This window comes from Gallus gallus, chromosome 2 (assembly GCF_016699485.2).
Source record: "Gallus gallus isolate bGalGal1 chromosome 2, bGalGal1.mat.broiler.GRCg7b, whole genome shotgun sequence".
Taxonomy (NCBI): domain Eukaryota; kingdom Metazoa; phylum Chordata; class Aves; order Galliformes; family Phasianidae; genus Gallus; species Gallus gallus.
This window is the reverse complement of record NC_052533.1, coordinates 84,825,821-84,838,153: the sequence shown is the minus strand read 5'-3', so window position 1 is coordinate 84,838,153 and position 12,333 is coordinate 84,825,821. Positions and strand designations below refer to the sequence as shown.

Below are 12,333 nucleotides of genomic sequence, written 5' to 3'. Positions count from 1 at the left end.
AGAATGTATCACATTTTATTCAATTATCTGGCAGAGATAGACAGAATTTAAATATGCAAAAGCCACACTAATTGGAAACATCCCTTTCAGGGTTTTTTCAGCCTTTTTTCCCAGGGAATTAAAAGATATCTCTGACGGGGAGGAGGTGAGAATTTGTCTGAATAGTTGCTAAAATTATCTTAAATATGCAGTTACAGGCCATCTCTTCTGCTAACAAGCACTTACTGATACCATTTTATTTAGTAAGAAGCTGACTTCTAGACTAACAAGTAGCTCAATGGGGAACATTACAGCAGCTTCATGGGGAAACAACTTAGAAATTAATCTTTTACTCTGTACTTTTTGAGATTTTACAGTCCCTACCATTAAAGACCCATGTTATTTATTCCTCTATCAAAGGTCAGAAAAGAAAACAAAAAATTAACAGATGTTGATATTCAGTACCAATTCAAGGGACAAGTTTTTGACATAGATATTTGTGATAATTACTCTGTTGAACAGCCCTTTGTAAAAGATGTTTTTCAAAGTTGCAAACATTAGAAAATAAGGCTTGTTTAAACTATAGTTTTCATTCTTTAAGATGGTACAGACACTGCTACAAATGCAGTCCTGGATCTTCATGTTCTGGCTGCTTTTGTGGTTTTAACCTAGGCCAGATCTTTTCAGAAACTCCTGTGACAACACAATATACAAAGGGAAGGGAATAAAGGAGTGGGATGGAAGGAGGACAGAACTGCTTCCTTTCAGTGGCGGTACAAGCTAAAAGTATTTGATTTAATCTCCGCCCTTTTTGATAGCAAAGCAGAAAAGGAAGCAGGTGGGAGAGAATTTCTCAGCCCCAAACCAGACAGACACTTCAGTCTGCATCCCAAAACTAGTTGCAACATACTTTAACCAAAGGCGTTCTTCCATCATTTGTCAGTGAAATATGAGAATATAATAACTTGCCAGAAATTCTATCATCAAAAATTCAAGAATCAAACCCCTCTTAATAGGAAAGCATCTCGAAGCATGAGAAACAAATATCTTAGAAACAAAAAAGAATGAAGCCTGGGAAAATATAAGGCAGTTTAAAAAATGGAGCAGTAGTCTTTGTAAACAGAAAAGAGCGACAGGGACATAAATTTGCTATGTGTAACGTCCCAAAAATAGTCGTGTAATCATCACAAGTTATTTCTGAATTCTGACAGATAATGTTCAGAAATACAGTCAGTGTTTTATTCCTGGCATTTATATAATAAATTGTATCAATGTTTATCTCAAACTTAAATGAGCTTGGAAAATTTTGCTCCATATCCTGGTCAGTACTATGCCTACAAGCACAACAAGGCTCCTCACAAAGTATAGAAGCAGCTGCTTACAAATCTTTTAAAAAGAATGTTCTCTGCACATTCACTGACCTCTATTTGCAATGAATTTTCTTACCACGATTTGCTTCAAAATAGGTTACGTGCTATCGTCAGTTTACCTGAGTTGTGTTTTCCGGGTAAGAACAACGTTTGGCCTTAAGGGGGAAAAAAAAGAAAGAAAGAAAGAAAGAAAAAAAAAAGTAGATGCTAAATAATTCTTCACAACATTTCAATCTAAGATCACCTTAATAGTTGATGAACGATTTCTTCATATGTAACATAAATTCCTTACAAATGGCTGTACTGGGTCACAACATATAGCATGATATTTTGTTTCTGACCATAGTTAATAACAGATATTCATGGGAAAACAAAAACAAAAATAAGGGTCCACAAAGAAATGAAATTTTAGTAATCAGTGGCTGTGGGACTTCCTAAGCCTGGACTGTTTTGCCCTTAATCAGTCTTGAGAGATCACTTTTAAATAAAATTTTCAAATTTATATCAAAAGCATATATACTTTCATCATCCAAAATATTTAGAAAGAAAGGTGTTTCCTTATGTATTAAAAACTCTGCTTTATATATAAATATATGTATATATCTCCTGCTCCTTGTGTTCCTTGCATTGTGAGAAGCACGGAAAACTCTTTTTTTCCTTAACATTACAGTTTTGTACTTCGCCATACCCATCTCAGTTACCTCTTTTTTAAGTTGAAAAACTAGACAATAAAATAATAGATTGTATTCAGTGTTGAAAAATTTGAAGGAATATATATAGAAAATGCCCACTAACTATTTAAACACACCATTGGGTCTTGCTGTTGAGGAAACAAGCTTCAGAACCACCATGGACAGCTCTGTGAAAAGATCAAGGCGGTTGTGCTAGTGGTCAAAAAGGCACGTATGATATTATCAACAGAAAAAGAACAGAGAAGAAAACATAATAGAAACATAATTTTAGAAGAAGAAAACATAATTTTAGATTATTATTATTATTTTAATGCATTTGTAAGAATTTACTAAAATACTAATAGTATTCTTGTTTATATTAGAAATTATTATTACTATTTGTCTTTATTATGTTATTGTGCAAAATGGCACAGATCCAGGCTTTCACTGATGCACACGGTTCTGCTCCTCACTCTCTGAGAAAGAATCGATACATGACAAGGTATGTGCTACACACTATACCATACAGAGATCTCAGTGGACTGGAAGACTGGCCCAACACGAATTGAGTGAGGTTTAATGAAGGTGATTATTATGTCCTGCATCTGGGAAGGAATCATCCCAAGCAGAATTAATGGCCAGGGACTTTCTGGCTTGATATAGCACAGCTATATCTCAGTGGAGAACAAGGTGCTCATGAGCTGACGGTGCATCTTTGCAGCAAGAAACCAACATGGAGCCTGGAACACATCAGAACAAGTAAAATAAAAGATAAAAAATGTCACTATTTCACTCTAATTGGCATTTGTTAAGTCATAACTGGAATAATAAGTCCAGTTTTCAGCACTCAATACAAAAGACACACTGAAATGTTGGATATGGTGCTGTGGAGGGCCACCAGGATAATCACAGAGTTGAAAAACTTGATGCATGGTAAAAGGTTGAAGGAATTTGACTTGCTCAACCTAAAGAAGAGAAAGGGCAGGACAGAGTCTAATCATGTTTTCCCAATACCTAAAAAGTAGTTATAGAAAAGATGGAGATATTCTTTTTAAAAGGACACAGTGACAGGACAAGGGAATGTGCATGAAGTGCTTCAAAGGAAATTGCATCTGGATACAAGTTCTTCACTGTGGGAACAACAAAATGTTGGAATAGGTTGTCTTTAGAAGTGGTGGAACCTCCCTTGCTGGAAGTATTCAGGACTTGTCTTGCTGGGACAATGATTAACACAGCTCAAAATCCTGTTTCAACTGCAGATGGTCTCAGGTGTGCTCCAGAGGTGCTTCCATGCAAGGCTTTTCCCTGTTTCTACACAGGAGGGCAGCAGGCACTATGAAATTTCTGAAATAGCTCCCACAGAGGGCAAGAAGTGGAAGAGCAGCACTTCTAGCAGTGAAAAACAAATGGCAGAAGATTGAAAGGGAGAAGATAGAGGTTTCATGGTGCTTCATGAAAGACCCAGAGAAGATAAGTATGGAGAAGATACTCTTTCTTTCTTTCTTTCTTCTTTTTTTTTTTTCACAATACACGAAGAAGAGGATATTAAATCAAATTTTCAAAGAGAAGGCTTGAAAGAAGCCGAAGTATTTTTACCAACAAAACTTAAATGACCTGTGAAACTCACTGACATACATTTTCTATGTATCAAAAGAATAAAATGAATCAAAAGGACATGCTAAAATGAGTCCACCAATGTCGGTTAATAGAAGAGACGAAGAATTCAAGCAGACCAGACACGGGAGTGTATACCACTGCAAAGATCACGGGCCTTTTTTAAAAGGATTTCTTGTATTTGGAAAAATAGAGTTCACAGGAGAATGGGAATGTTTAACCTGAAAAATTTCTCCAGAAATAAATTCTGGTTTCTTTACTGCCATATCTGACTCAGGAAGCCATTCACCAGCTTACTGAATCATTCTGTCTTTCTTTTCTTCTTATTTTTATTTTTATTTTTTTTTTAGCTTTTTTGTTTGTTTGTTTGTTTGTTTAGCGTTTTGTTGCTGTCACTGTTTTCCTTCCTTTTATAAATCTTAATTCTCTTCCTTGGGAAAAAAATTAAAACATACTCTTTTGAATAGCTGATAACATAACAACAACCAACATTTGGCCTATTTTTCAATTTTAACTGATGCTGAGAGCACTCAGATGGAAGAAGGATCATGCACATGATTATAACAACAGTGGGAATTCTCCTGGCTTTATAAATGAGAACCATGGCTTACCACAGGGAAGCCACAGAATGCCTTAAGGCCCCAACTGTAGCAGCCTGTCTAAACCTGCTGTGCAGCAGGATTTGTTTCTTAAAATTCACAATTTACATCTTTTTGCCGGAAGGGAGGTTGCACCTTTTGCTATTTAAAAAGAAGAAACAAAGTGTAGATTTTATCAGTAGCCTTTGGTAAGCATTTCTTCCTATCTTTCAACTGAAAGCCTCTAAAAGGAACTTAATTCAAAACTGAAATATGAGTTCACATGCATTTTCTTGGTAGCATTCATGGAGCATGGTGTCATGCAATGGTGCTCCAACACAGCAAAGCTCTAGTTAGTTCATTTTCACTGTCACATGAACTTGTGTTGCAAAGGAACTAAGTAGTCTGACCACTACAGGAGGGTTACAGGACATAAATAACCATAATATCTAGAACCAAACTCCATCTCTGATGGGATCATTCAGAATGCCTGCTGGTTTTGTTTTGTCTGTAATTTCCTGTTCCAAGTGTTTATGTGAGTTAATATGGGGTAGATATACCAGCATCAAAATTTCTCTACATTTTTACACAATAGTGATACATTATTAACATTAGAGAACTGACCACTGAAATTGCTACTTCTTCAGACATAATCTTTTTTCTGCTAAATCTAAATTTCATAGCTGCTTTTTACTGTGATCAAGTACCACGACCAAGTGACAGTACAATGAAACACATCTTTGAGCCATATTCACAGGTATCCTTTCCCACCATTTTAACTGATTTTCAGACGCATGTTACATCCTTTCTGTCAAAATATTGATAAGAAATTCAAACATCCAGATTTGAGTCATTCACAGCATATGACTCAAATACTTGCTTCCCAAAATAAATGGCAAAGTATTAAATTCCTTTCTCCTTTCCTTTCTGAAAGTCCTTCAAAAATCAGAGGTAACTCAGTGAGACTGTTCATATACAAATATCTCATTTGTCAGTTCCATTTTGAAGTATTATCACTCTTTTGTGATCAAATGCAGACTCATGAAAGGATTCAATGCTATTCACATAAAAATCTCTGGATACTCAATGAAAAACAAAAAACAATTCTTAGTGAAATCTGCTCTATTCAAAGCTTTTGCATTAATTTCCTATTGCAATCATCTGCAAATTGCAATTTATCAATTTGTTCTGATTTGTGACATTGATTTGTGTTCTTCAGTGGATACATTTTTTTTCTGCGTTGCCTTGGATGTACCACAGAAAGAATGCATTTCAGTTCTCTGTTACGTTTTGACCGTTCAAAAGGCCAAGGAACCGGAACAAGAACACTCAGCAGATTATTTGCTTTTTAAATACTTAGATAAAAGAAAGTGAGCAAAACTCACATACTTGGATAACAGTATTAATCTGGAGATGTTTAATGAGGAAACAGCAAATTCAAAGTCACATGGATGAAAGGTTGACGCGGGGCAGTGGATTTTATAAGATTCTAAAAAATAAAAAAAAATCAAGGAGAGAAAATCTTACACTCAGTAGATTAAACAAACTTAATTGAATGCATTCATTTTTTTAAAGAAAGATGTTGCTCTCATTCATGAGATAAAGCAAATAAAATTATGAGAAAATGCTACAATCTGCAGATAAATATATTCTTTTTAGCAGTGAAGAGAACAAGTCATTCACTCTAAAATCAGAATCCATAGATCACGTTGATCTTTAAATACTTTTTTTTTTCTGATTAAATTAACCAGATTATCATCATTCTGATTAAATTTCAAATATGACTTAGTCTCCATTTTGCTGCTATTTGGAATATATCCAGCAAAATGAAAAAGGCTTGTTGATTTTTTCAGTCAAGATGATGAGCTATTATAAGCAGATAATCAATGAGTTTCAGATATGCTTTTCAGCTTCTTAAACACAAACAGAAAATCAAAATTTGGAGAAGAATAGAACTGATGCTATTATCCTATGATCCTTACTGAAGTTGAATGTTCAATCATCATGAATATTAAGAAAATATAAAACAAAAATGTAGAGTCTTTCACAGCTACTATATTTAAAATAACACAAGGGGTATCCTTTTTGTCAAAAGGCTATTAGAATCCATCTATGTTGCAATAATGGAGGCATGCAGCAATTGATACTGACTCTGTCACTGACATAAACTCTAAGGAGTATTAGCAAGTGGCACCCACAAAATTCAAAAGCTACAGAATGTTGCAGCCTTTCCTCTTTTTCTCCCAGGCTAGTTATCTGTGTAAAATGCAAGCACTTATGATTCTGCAGTTCATTTGCATGTTACCCCAGAAGATGAGAAAATTGTTATTTTTGTTTTGGAATAGGGTTGTTTTTAAAGAGACTAAAAAGGCAAAATGATAATCAGGGTTGATTACTGTAAAACAGCAGGAACGCTCAGATCATACACAAATCAGTTAATCAGAACTGAAATTAAAGCACATAAAAACATATGAATGGTTAATGTGCAAGATTTCTAGGTATTTTACTTCCACAAATCACATAGGATACCATACTGTGAATTTTGAAACATTCACAACTACAATATCAACTTGATCCAATACTAACCGGTATAAACTAAAAGCCATAAAACATATCCAAGATCTGCTCCTTTTTCCAACGTAACTGGGGGAGATAATGTGTTTTGGGGACAGGTCCTACCTACACATGCACAAAAATCTCCAGTGTCTACAATTTGACATCAAATTGCCCTATCAATATCCTGCCATTCCATATGGGATTTCAGTTTACTTTTCAGGTTTTAGATCATATGGTCAGTCCTCCATTACGCCCATTTAGCAGTGCAATAGATGAAATAAACAGCCTGAGTAAGAACTTTTTTAGCTTCCCCGATTCCTGAGCTGGTTCTTCACAGTTTCTAGCACAATTTAACCCAAACTTGTGGCACAGCAAAAATTACCATATGAAATAAGAAAGCTAGCTGGGAGTCAACAATTTCTGTAGAGAAATTGTGTAAGAGAAACTAGCTCAGCTCCCCACATCTCCCAGGACAGAAACCACTAGCTGCTTGACTATGCTTTTTCTTCAGCACTCCCCTTCTCTGGCAATCTGAGGTTTAGATAAGACAACAGCTTAACATGGTCACAGTTATTAGAAATTATGAGTCTGAGTCCACAAATCGTGAGGCTAGGATATTAATACATTTCTTCTGGACTGATTTTCCTGCCTGCCAGCACCTATTGGGTTTTCAAGCCATACAGTATTGCTATATTGCTGTTACAAATACTAGTCCTTATATCAGATGACACAGTGCCCTGGAGCATAAACCCCTGCATTTCCTCATCATAAATCACTTCACTTCATGCTCTCTAAGCCAACATTTGACTTCTACCTCAAATCCAATTCCACCTTTCTTCCATGGGCTGATGTTACTCCCTCCTCCTAGAACTCAAGAAGAGAAACAACAGAGAAAGGTTCCTTTTTCCTTTTCTGCATTAAGGGAAAGAGGGAAGAGCAGCATGTAGGGTGCCCAGGATGAGGGAACATGCAGCAGAGAGGCATTAGGCTAAACACAACCTTCCCCTTTCCATTCCTTGTGTCTAAAAAATATTTTGCAGTTCCAGGATGGAAGAATAGTTATCAATGTTACTTTGATAGGTGACATTAAATACTGTTTTAACCCCATTTTCCAGTACTTCCAAGCAATGTTTATAAGAGATGATCATCATCAGTGTTAATAACAATGCTATGATTATTTGCATACTAAATTTGGTGAGACAATCAGATTCCACCTTCTCAGCTGCAGATTCAGTTCACAATACACTCTCTTTTTTTGCCCACAATTTGTCTAAAATATTTATATTTTTTTAAATTCTAAATTAGGCTTTTTGTAAGGAGAAATGTGTCTTCATGCAAGCATTAAAAAAAAAAATGGTTAAATATTTTTAATTAAATCATCATTTCTGTTCTCCCAAGCACCTCTCACTCCACTGAGAAGTTCTTTTTTACAGTAATGATCACCAGAAAGAGGACAGGACTTTGTTTTCCTTTGAAGACATCTGGAAGTAAATTTTGTATTCTACAGAGGGAGAAACAAGAATCATACTGAACAAGAAGATATGCTTCTGAAAAAAGGTACTGGCTGCATCTCTTTCCTTTCTCCTAAAACTAACTAAAGCTGAAGTCAGTGTCAGTACTGAGAGACAAGAATGAGGCTTTAAGATAAATAAAAATTGACTGGATGGATATAATAGCAATGGTGGATGACAAAAATGGCTGGAAAAAAACCTGACTGCTCCGCAGACTACATTATGCAAAAATGTGAAACATGATAAAGTTGGAATTGCCTGTTTTTTAACATTATGTATCCACTGCCTAAATCTGTTTTATTTTTTTGTCATAAAAGTTGATGAGCTAAAACAAATTAGCTGGAGAAGTTGGATTTGGCCAAAGATGTATCGTTTTAAAAGGAAAAGAAAAAAAAAATAGCATTCGACATCTGTATTTCTGTATTTCAAGATTCACTTAGCATAACTTTACTCATTTGAGCATTCAGGATTATGTATCTAAGGCCTGAATACTATAAAATCTCCATGTCCTGAAATTGGCAAACTGAATTTTTACTAAGCTAAAACCTCTCTGAAGTTTCAAGATGGAGAGATGGCACCATGAAAATTTCAGGACTGAGCCCCTGTAGGCATATATAAAAGGCTGCTGTGAAGTCAGTGATTCTATCAATAACTGCAATTAAAATATAGCAAAGACAATGCAGGAAATAGTAATTCTTATTCATTTTCTAGTGGCAGTAACACAAAAATGAGTTTGCTAGAGTAAATAAAATTCTTAATTCTGTACACAAGGAAGTACTTCAACTTTAAGGCTTCATGTTTAGTGCAATATGCTTTTTTTTTTTTTTTTTTTTTTTACTGGTGACATGACAAGCATTGAGATTTTTTTTTATTATTTTATTTTTGTCATTATTAAAACCTTACTTCAATTTGGATTTTATTTCCTGCTAGTAAATCCAGAATAACACTTTTATGTTGTTTGACAAAACTATAAAATTGCTTGCACATATATATCAATTGCTTTTGGTTAGGAAGGGCTTTCCTATCAGCATTCCTCTGCCCCACAGAACAGATGTCATGCCATTTCACAATATATTATTCTAATTTATCAACATCAGTAATGGTGAATTACTGAACTAGTAACTGCTGGTAGACAATATAAACAACTCATTTGGAGCATTCTCTCACTGTTATACTTCAAATTCTTGCCTACAGAAATAATAATAATAAATAAAAAAAAAAAGAAAAAAAAAAAAGAAAAAAGCTCCAAACAAACACAAAAATAACACATTTAATCTGTGACTCCTTTTCCATATCATGGATTCCAAATCAGCGTATTAGTCCATTTAAGGATCAGGAGGAGAAGGAGTATTAAAGTCATTTAATTCTGATAGTGTAAGGAATTCAGATCTCAGTGCTGCTTCCACTGAAGTCATTGGGAGTTCCAGTAAAGACTGGAGAAAGAAAACTGAGTTATACTTGATTGAATGGGGTAGGTTCTGATTTCCACATTCAGATTCTTTCCTCCAAATTAGTATGCGTAGAGAGTTCAATTCTTCAGGGCATGTGGAAAAACAAACAATAACACAAACATAGTAAAACCAGAGTTGGTCATGAACAGAAAAAGATTAAATATTTAGTTATGTTGATATTTCTATACACTATTTTATAATAGAATAGAATGAAATGGAGTGGAGTAGAGTAGAGTAGAGTACTTAATTTGGAAGGGACTAAAAAGATCACTGCATCCAACTGCTTGACCACATCAGGGCTATCCAAAAGTTAAAGTAAGGACATTATCCAAATACCACTTCAAAACTTACATCCCATCTCTCATAGGATAAATTCCAGAGAAAGAATTGTTACTTCAAAGGGTGAGAGGTAATGGCCTTAAGTTGCACCAGGGAAGGTTCAGGTCAGATATTTAGAAAAACATCTCAGAAAGAGTGGTGAGGCAGTGGTACAGGCTGCCCAGGTAGGTGGTAGAGTCACCATCCCTGGAGGTGTTCAAGAAATATGTGCATGTGGCACTGAGGGATGTGGTTAGTGGGCATGGTAGAGATGGGCTGAGGGTTAGACTAGATTATTTTAGTGTTCTTTTCCAACCTTAATGATTCTATGATTCTATGGTTGATGTTTTATTTTGTTCTGGAAAGGAAAATATTGGAATCACGATTAGAATTTCACGAATGTAATGCAATCATGATTTCTGATGAGTTCTAGAGAAGAATAACTGCCATGAGGGCTTTGTCTTGGATTGTTAGTGTCAAGCCATTACTCTTACTGCTGGAAGAAACTCTTCATTCTTACAGAGGCAGGATGTGACAGAAATACAAACAAAACCTTCATCTCAGATCACACTGTCATTTTTATCCATGGGCAGGCAGTCTAATTGCTCATTCAACATCAAACTTAAAACAAGATTTCTCTTCTCCTTTCACTGAGGTCTGGAAGAATTTCATAAGCAGTACAGTAGAGACCAATTGTCACCATGTGGTCTAACAGTGCTCGGTATTGCCCCCCTTAAATTCATTCTCTGTGTCAAGCTCAGTTTAAAAAGCATGGCCTGGGAATCCATCTCTTCAAGCTCTACTGCTACCATTTTACTATTTGAGACTAATTACTTCATGTATTGTCTTTAACTCCTCATATGTAAAGGGTAATAAAGCTCTCTGCCTCATATTTTGGTGCAAGCATATGCTTGCTGAATAGCTCCAGGAGGGCTCATCAACTGCACTGCTAACATTTCTGAACTACAAGAGGAAGAGGACAAGTGCCGCTGGCAACTGCTTCTCTGAGGCTCCTGGTGGATGCAGATGAAAGAACTACGTTCTGCCTCACAGTATCAGATTGCTACAACTAAGTAGCAATATCTGCTTGGAATTCTACAAAACACATGGCTCATCCCATCCCATCTCTCAGATACACAATGCAAAGAAAATGAAGGACATCCTGCAGTGTTCCTTTAGGGAAAATGCCAGAACTGATTTGTAAGTAAACACTTTTCATGAAGTACTCGATAAATATTGTAAAGAAATGAATATATACAATTTAGGCATGTGACTTCTGATGCTACAAACATGTTAGGAGTACCTTAGTTGGACCATTTCAATGAGAGATGTGCTATTGGCATAAACAGGCACTTAAAGTAATTTTGATTTCAAAATGCGTAGACACTTGTACAGCTGCACATGCACTGAAAGTGAATTTTTATACCCTTCATGGATTACTGACAACCATGCAAATAAGTATCACTGTGCAATGTTTTTGTTTTGTCTTCTGATTGCAATCAATTGTTTATCTATTTCATTGTCTGTTGGAATAGTACAAACTATCCCCAGTAAATGTTTCTATCCTGTGAGGCAATATCCACCATAGGTAGATTTAATTGACACTGTCAGAGGCAATACTATTCCAAACGAAAGCTCTACCTATGTACTGCTGAAGCATGATAATGAAAGCCATATAGCTAAGATTAAGAACAAGCTATCTATGTAATACTTCTTCAAGCAGATCTTTTAATTTTGCAAGGAATACTTTCAGTTTTAAGAACTTAACTTACAATATAAATAATTTGCTTTATGTTAACTACTAGGAATGATTGCATTGATATACGTAAGACTTCTTTGGAAAGTAAACATTACATTGAAGAATAAAAATTACAGAACTTCCGTTATACCCACAATCTATCTATTTCCCTTTGACAAGCCTCACATTTATGAAGAACACTCTTTTCCAAGGTGTTCATGCTTACTTGTAACATTTCTTTTCATTCCTACTGTTCTGTTTCATTCTTCCAGATAGAATTACTTGCATAACATAAATTATATAATACTTGAACAAATATTTTCCCTATCTTTAAAGATACATTCATAACATATTTCTTTTTTAGTTCCTATGATTTCTTACTTCATGACTTAGAAAGGGTAAGACTAGTGACTGATGTTCTATATAAGAAGTTTGGAAGCAATGTAAGTAGCTGTACATCTCAGCTACAAAGAACAGTAGAGCTGTATTTCTTCTTCAGCAAAAGTGGAAGATGATTTCAGTAAGTAGATTGCACCTATCTGCAGCT

At 35.3% G+C, this 12,333-nt stretch overlaps 1 protein-coding gene across 13 annotated transcripts in view; it reads right to left on the bottom strand.

Annotated features, from left to right (window-relative positions):
- LOC420965 (poly(rC) binding protein 2) overlaps positions 1–12,333 on the bottom strand; it is a 489,700-nt gene that overhangs the window by 400,170 nt on the left and 77,197 nt on the right. Inside the window, exon 2 of one of the 13 annotated variants that reach the window (XM_040695566.2) lies at positions 5,602–5,701. The exons of the other annotated variants lie outside the window; for them this stretch is intronic. The gene's annotated coding sequence lies outside the window, so the exon portion shown is untranslated. The remainder of the gene's footprint in view (positions 1–5,601; positions 5,702–12,333) is intronic. 13 annotated transcript variants of the gene reach the window in all.